Source organism: Berghia stephanieae, chromosome 13 (genome assembly GCF_034508935.2).
Source record: "Berghia stephanieae isolate SIO BIC M18660-M18661 chromosome 13, UCSD_Bste_1.3, whole genome shotgun sequence".
In the NCBI taxonomy this organism is placed as follows: Eukaryota; Metazoa; Mollusca; class Gastropoda; order Nudibranchia; family Aeolidiidae; genus Berghia; species Berghia stephanieae.
Genome location: NC_088372.1, coordinates 10,014,965 through 10,022,464, shown reverse-complemented (window position 1 = coordinate 10,022,464; position 7,500 = coordinate 10,014,965). Strand labels below are relative to the sequence as shown.

Sequence of the window (7,500 nt, the reverse complement as noted above, 5' to 3'; positions counted from 1 at the left end):
ACTACACGTCATACCACAAGACCACATAGCCGAAAAAGTACATTTAGTTGTTAAATGCCATATGCGTACCGTCATGTCAAATCGGTATCATGTCATGTCGGGTTGAACATGGATCCATTTTAATTTGAAATAATAGTTGTAAAAAAAAACAAACAACCCCCCAAAAAACGTGAGCTTTTTTATCGACGTCTAGCGCAATATCCACCAAACGTGCTCAGAGCGCTTTACAAGGGGTCCCTGACCAACAGCAACACGTAACATGACACCTGTTAGGCGATATTACAAATTTTCGACATAGACAACATTGAAAACTGCCAGGTATTCATTTTACACCTGAGTAAGGTGAGAGAATGTGAGTAAAGAGCCTTTTCCAAGGTCTCATCTATGCGCAGAGCGAGGCTCGAACTCAGGACCTTCCGATCAGAAAGCGAGTGTCATACCATTTGACCACATAGCCGTAAAATTGAAGATTTTCCCACATAGAGAAACGCCATTGTGGGCTGATTTCACATTGTTGTAATGGACGAAATATGTCCGGATGGTTTGAGAGTGTTTCTAAGACAACAATGAGAAAATGACGATATGGGTTATCAGACCTGTAAATGAGTACACGTTGGTTTGAGAGTATTTCCATTACAACAATGAAACTATATAACTTTGAGTTATCAGACCTGCAGATAAACACACGTTGGTCCCGGGTGAAGTCGACATATTTTTTCTTCTGAGTCCTTGGAAAAGGTTTTTACTCACATTCTCTCACCGTACGCAGGTGTAAAATGAGTACTTGGCCGTTAACACTGTTGTCTATGTTGAAAAAAAATTGTAATATCGCCAAACAGGCGTCCGTCATGTATCGTTCTACATTTTACGTGTTGTGTTGGCCACGAACCTTTTGTAAAGCACTTTGAGCACGTTTAGTGGATATTGCGCTTTATAAAAGCTCAAGATGCTGTTGTTGAATGCTGAACACGTGACACGTGACACGTGACGCGACAGGTTCTGAAAGTCGATCCTCCTCCCTCATATAAAACACAAAAGAGAAACAAAAACTTACTCATCTTCATTTTTCATCAAATTTCAAAAGTTAACTTGAAAATACAAACTTGTCAGAAACTAGTTCACCACGACAGACCGTTCTGTCAGGGTTGGTCACCTATGTAGAAGAATATGTCACCCATCGACTCGAACCTGTTTTATGTTCGGGGTCAATCAAATGACAAAAAGTGACCGTTTGTTTAAAAGAAACAGAAATGTGAGGTATTCGTTTTTAGCCAGCCATTTTTGTGAGTAGTTCTCACTAAATTTTACCAATCAGACTAGATATTAATGCAGTGTGGTTAGTAGTAAAGTTCATGCTATCCGCCAGTCCAATATAACTCTATCTACCAACACTAAAACATATATATATATAAACTTGAACTTTTAAAGATAGAACAAAATTGACGCCACTCAGTCTATGTTATTGTTTTTTGCCATCCACGTTTACGAGTAATTCTCACTAAACTTTATTAACAAGACTATAAACGTTCAAGGTTACACATATTTTTTTTTTTTTGTGTTCGTCCATTATATTTCCGGATGGCAATGTTGTGAGTTTCTAAGCCAAGCGGATACTTTCTATAAACAAAAATTACGGGTGGAACTTGAGATTAAATTTAAAGTAGACAGCACGACACGTGAGTACAGAGTGTTCCTGTTTTATTGAAGAATGTGAGTACAATGTTTTATATATTGACATTTAATATTGAACAAATATTGAATTGAAAAAAAAGGAGTAAAATTTCAAATTCTTATCACGAAATAAATAATAATGTGAAATTGAATGTAAGCTTCAATTTAATTACAAAAACCGATCAAATGAACGTTTTGGATTTCCCCTTTATCAACAAAACAGGATGAATGAAACACTACAGATGAATGAGATAATGTGGTAGTGGTGTTTGAACAACATTATCTCATTCATCTGTGGTGTTTCATTAATCCTGTTTTGTTGATAAAGGGGAAACCCGAAACGTTCATTTGATCTGTTTTTGTAATTAAATTGAAGCTTACATTCAATTTCACATTATTATTTATTTCTTCGAGCTTGGAGTAGCAACATTTACGTTCTTATCATGTCAATTTTAAAATCTCTTTTTTGGTCTCTGGTTCACTCCTACATAGGCAATGCCCGACGTGTACGTATTTGCAGGTCTGATAACCTAAATTATTAAGGGCTCATTGTTGTAATGGAAATCTAAAAAAAAATTATGCAAAACATTGTCCACAACAACAATGTTAAAACTAGGCCCATTATTGCGTCCGGATGCAAGACCTGCATATATGTACACGTCGATAATAAAATTTCAGAGGATGTGTTACAAATATTATAGAAAAATACATTTTAAAATCTGACTTTATTTTGAACAAATTTGATGTAACTTACCCAAGAAAAATTGCCTCTTGTCAATAAATTCAAAATTGACAATTAGTCCAAATAATTTGTTCTTTTTTCTCAATTAAGTCAAAGTTTTCGTTATAACAAATAAATGACAATCAGAATACAACTGTGTGAAAGTTTTCCTTCCCTTGTTTACGGCACAGCAATACGCAGCGTTATGGCAGTTGTACCAATGCGATTCCACTTTTATCGTATCAAACCATCTGATATGGCACCACCAGCTATTCAAATTAATCCCCTCCTGCAAGAAGGGAGGTAATTCTTATTTCGCAGTTCCCTGTCCTTCTTTCTTTAATTCGTGTTTATTTCTCCACAGGTGAAAAAGGCAATGAAGCGAAAAATTTTACTAGCGGCGGCGGCGAGGATCTGTACGTTGGCGTTACGACGCAAACTATAGGAGGGGTTGCCAAACTAAATTATATAGAAGGGTGATCTGTGAAGGGGTGGGGGGGGGGGGGGGGTGATGTGATCTAATAATAATAATAATAATAATAATAATAATAATAATAATAATAATAATAATAATAATAATAATAATAATAATAATAATAATAATAACAATAATAATAATAATAATAATAATAATAATAATAATAATAATAATAATAATAATAATAATAATAATAATAATAATATAATAATAATAATAATAATAATAATAATATAGTACGAAGAAGAAGAAGAAGAAGAAGAAGAAGAAGAAGAAGAAGAAGAAGAAGAAGAAGAAGAAGAAGAAGAAGAAGAAGAAGAAGAAGAAGAAGAAGAAGAAGAAGAAGAGAAGAGAAGAAGAAGAAAGAAGAAGAACGATAATGATAATAATAATAATAATAAAAATAATAATAATAATAATAATAATAATAATAATAATAATAATAATAATAATAATGATAATCAATAACAATAATAATAATAATAATAATAATAATAATAATAATAATAATAATAATAATAATAATAATAATAATAATAACAATAATAATAATAATGATAATAATAATAATAATAATAATAATAATAATAATAATAATAATAATAATAATAATAATAATAATATATAATAATAATAATAATAACAATAATAATAATAATAATAATAATAATAATAATAATAATAATAAATAATAATAATAATAAATATAATAATAATAATGAATAATAATAATAATAATAATAATAATAATAATAATAATAATAATAATAATAATAATAATAATAATAATAATAATAATAATAATAATAATAATAATAAATAATAATAATAATATAATCAATAACTAATAATAATAATAATAATAATAATAATAATAATAATAATAATAATAATAATAATAATAATAATAATAATAATAAATAATAATAATAATAATAATAATAATAATAATATAATAATAATAATAATAATAATAATAATAATAATATAATAATAATAATAATAATAATAATTCGGAGGACTGAACGATTTCAGTAGCAGGATGTATAGATAGAACGAAGTTGACGTCACTCAGGTCTTTGTTATTGCTTTTTGCCATCCATGTTTATGAGTAATTCTCACTTAACTGTATTATCCAGACTATAAAAGTCCAAGGTTACACAGAATTTTGTGTGTTGGTCCGTTGTACTTCCCAATGGCAATGTTGTGAGTTTCTTAGCCAAGCGCATGCTATACATAGTTTCCATGAGTTTTTCACACAATTATTCAGCCACTAAACTATTGAAATAAAGAATGAAAACAACTCACTTAGTTATACCACGTGGTAAAGTCGATAAAATCGTGTTTTGACTTATAAAATCAAACCGTGCTCATCTCGTGTGTTGTTTTTAACACAAAACACACTTCGTGAGTACACGACCCAAATGCAGTTTTGATTTTGAAATTTTAACGAAAACTTTTATTGTTGCTTTATTAGTCATCGTGGTAGAGTTGGATGATTCAGGGGTGATTGCGCGATTGGTGTGATCAATCCTGGGATTGAAGTATCTGTTGTTTCCAGAAATGTTGGTGTGTGTGAAAAACCCTATTCAAATGTAAGTCCATCGTTTTAATGACACTGGGTCAGTAAAAACCCGTCCATGAAGTGACAGGCCAAGGGCGACAACCGAGAAAATAGACAAGTGGATTTTACAAGTGCAATTTTACGGGGAGGAATTTCTGCTGACGACCAAACGGCTGCACTTCCAATGCAAAGAGATATTGTAATAAAATTCTTGTTCCCCGGGTTTTTCTATACATCTCCGAGCATGAGGCAACATTTTAGCATGACATTGCTAAGTCCCACATGGCGAGAATTTCACAGGAAATTCTTCAAAATTCACAATATTGAGGTTTTGAACTGGCCATCAAGATCTCCTGGTCTTAATCCAATCGAACATCTTTGGGATGACCTGGATAGAAAATAGAAAGATAAGCATTGCTAGAGGAATGACATGGAACATCACAAAGAACGATGACAAAGCTCATGATCTGATCCGTGGTGCCGTTCTGTATAGATGGAACGAAGATGACGTCACTCAGGTCTTTGTTATGTGTCTTTTCACTAATCTGTATGAACCAGACTATTAAAGTTCATGGTCACACATAGTTTTGAGTGTTGGTTCCGGATGGCAATGTTGTGAGCTTCTTAGCCAAGCGCATACTATCTATTGAAGGCTGCATGACACACGAGGTACCAGGCAAACTTGAATTATCCCACGTGAGTGTATTAAAAATTATCTCCCTTAAGAAATGAAGGAGCAGGCACCGGTGTACGATAAAGAACTGAACAAGTGTGTTTGAAGAAAGGTACCAGACAAAGCAAGGAAGAAAAATACAAGAAAAAAAAACCATTCCAAAAAATCAGTCGACCTCGACCGGGGATCGAACCTCAGACCTTCTGATTACCGGTCAGATGGGCTACCATTACAATTGATAGACTGATTTTTTTGATGGTTTTTTTTCCTTGTATTCTTCTTTCTTGCTTTGTCTGGCACCTCAGATCTTTATCCCCTTTAAAAGTATTCATGTTTTTGCTCATTGATTTCGTCAAGCCACGCCCAACATGTTAAATAAAAAGTGTGAAAAGTTTCAACTGATTTGACAAAACATTAAAAACGTTATACAGCATTAAATAAAGAAAGAAAGAAAGAGAGAGACAGAGAGAGAGAGAGAGAGAGAGAGAGAGAGAGAGAGAGAGAGAGAGAGAGAGAGAGAGAGAGAGAGAGAGAGAGAGAGAGGGAGGAGAGGGGGGGGGAGGAAGAACGTCAAAAAATTATGCAATATCTGGTTTACTCGAAAGAACGAGGAAGCGCGTCTGTTTGTTTGTTTGTTTGTTTGTTTGTTTGTTTGTTTGTTTGTTTGTTTGTTTGTTTGTTTGTTTGTTTGTTTGTTTGTTTGTTTGTTTGTTTGTTTGTTTGTTTGTTTGTTTGTTTGTTTGTTTGTTTGTTTGTTTGTTTGTTTGTTTGTTTGTGTATCGGGAATGCATAAAATCAAGTCGTAATAATTGATAAACAAACGATCAACGTAATTGTAAATCTGACCATTGACCACTAATACCAGCTTATCCCACCCAGGTGTGTGTGTGTGTGTGTGTGTGTGTGTGTGTGTGTGTGTGTGTGAGAGAGAGAGAGAGAGAGAGAGAGAGGGAGAGAGAGACTCGTGCTTGCCGTGTGGGTGCCGTAAGACTTCCAAAGGAAGGGTTGTTGACTTTCGATACCTTGTTTTTTTTTGGACAAACTAATCCATACACCTCTCCAGGTTGAGTTATTTTTGGTAACTTCACGTGGCCACGGTGAATCCTGAAATTTGTAAACATTCTGCTGTAGGCACCCAATAGAAGGAACGAAAATGATATCACTCAGCTCTTCGTTATTGTTTTTAGACAGCATTTTAATGATTAGTTCTCACTAAATTATATCAATCAGACTATAAACGTTTAATGTTGCACAGAGTTTTGCATATTGGTAAGTTATATCAGGCTAGAGGATGCTGTGAGTAATTTTCCTAAACGCATAGCATCAATTTGCCTGATATTATTGGGTGTTTCGTGGTTGCCGTACAAAGGCCGTTTTTGTCTGAATTGTAGTTTAGCTTTCATTTCAAATTTGACAATCTCATGATCACTCATTCCTGGAAGAACTTGTACTTTTTGGATGACGTCATGATGTGTGCTGAGGATGATGTCAAGTGTGCTTTCCCCACAAGTTGGTTCCAACACTGTTTGGGTCATGGACGATTTGGAGCATCTTTTCATATATTTGTTTGCCAAATTGTGGATTTGGTTTGACGTTTTGGTTTTCCCAGTTGACATCAGGGAGGTTGAAGTCTCCAGCAGGCACTATATTATGTGGCGGAGTTTTCCCAATTTTGATTTTTGACACTGATTCGTATTGTTGTTCCATTGCAATTATTCCGCTGGACCGTTGTCTATAAAAGTCACCAAAGAGAATTTCTCCTCTAGACAGTGACATTTTTGTCCAGATAATTCCGCAATTAGTGTCTGCATTTCTCTCGACTGATGTTATAGTACATTCCATCGATATTAATACTCCCCCTTCGCCTAGTGCACGGTCCTTTCGATAAGGTGATGGGTCAAGGTAGTTGTCATTAAATATGGATTTGTTGTCGATATCTTTGCTTCAGTGTTTCCGTTGCAATTAGAACACTGGGACGGTGGGTTTGTACTAGTTGTTCCAGTTTAAACGTTTTATTTACGCTAAATAAACTACGACAATTCAGGTTATTAACAGTGATTGTGTTTCTTGGATTTGTTCCTCTACTATTTCTACTTTGATCGCTGGGCTGATCTGAATTGTCTCTGTGTGTCTATTTAATTGTTGTCTGTTTATAGTCGTCATGTCTGTAGGTTGGCACGATCGTTTGGATTCATGATTAATTATGGGTGTCAGAAAACGGCGACGTTTAGTAGGGTATTGTAATCGATATAATAGGGTTCAACAGTCGTGACGTCACTTCCCTCGTAACGAAGCACTGTAACTTAGTAACTGGTTCAATATTGAATCCTATTGCTTTGAAGGGAGAAAGAACGGAGTGGACATCAGATAGCTCTTTAATATTGTTTTATAAG

General features: G+C 33.8%; 1 protein-coding gene across 2 annotated transcripts in view; it reads right to left on the bottom strand.

The window, feature by feature from the left end:
- LOC144959124 (neuronal acetylcholine receptor subunit alpha-3-like) overlaps positions 1–2,735 on the bottom strand; it is a 56,709-nt gene extending 53,974 nt beyond the window's left edge. For both annotated transcript variants that reach the window (XR_013642566.1, XM_078891570.1), the window contains exon 1: positions 2,426–2,735. The gene's annotated coding sequence lies outside the window, so the exon portion shown is untranslated. The remainder of the gene's footprint in view (positions 1–2,425) is intronic.
- Positions 2,736–7,500: the final 4,765 nt, after the last annotated feature.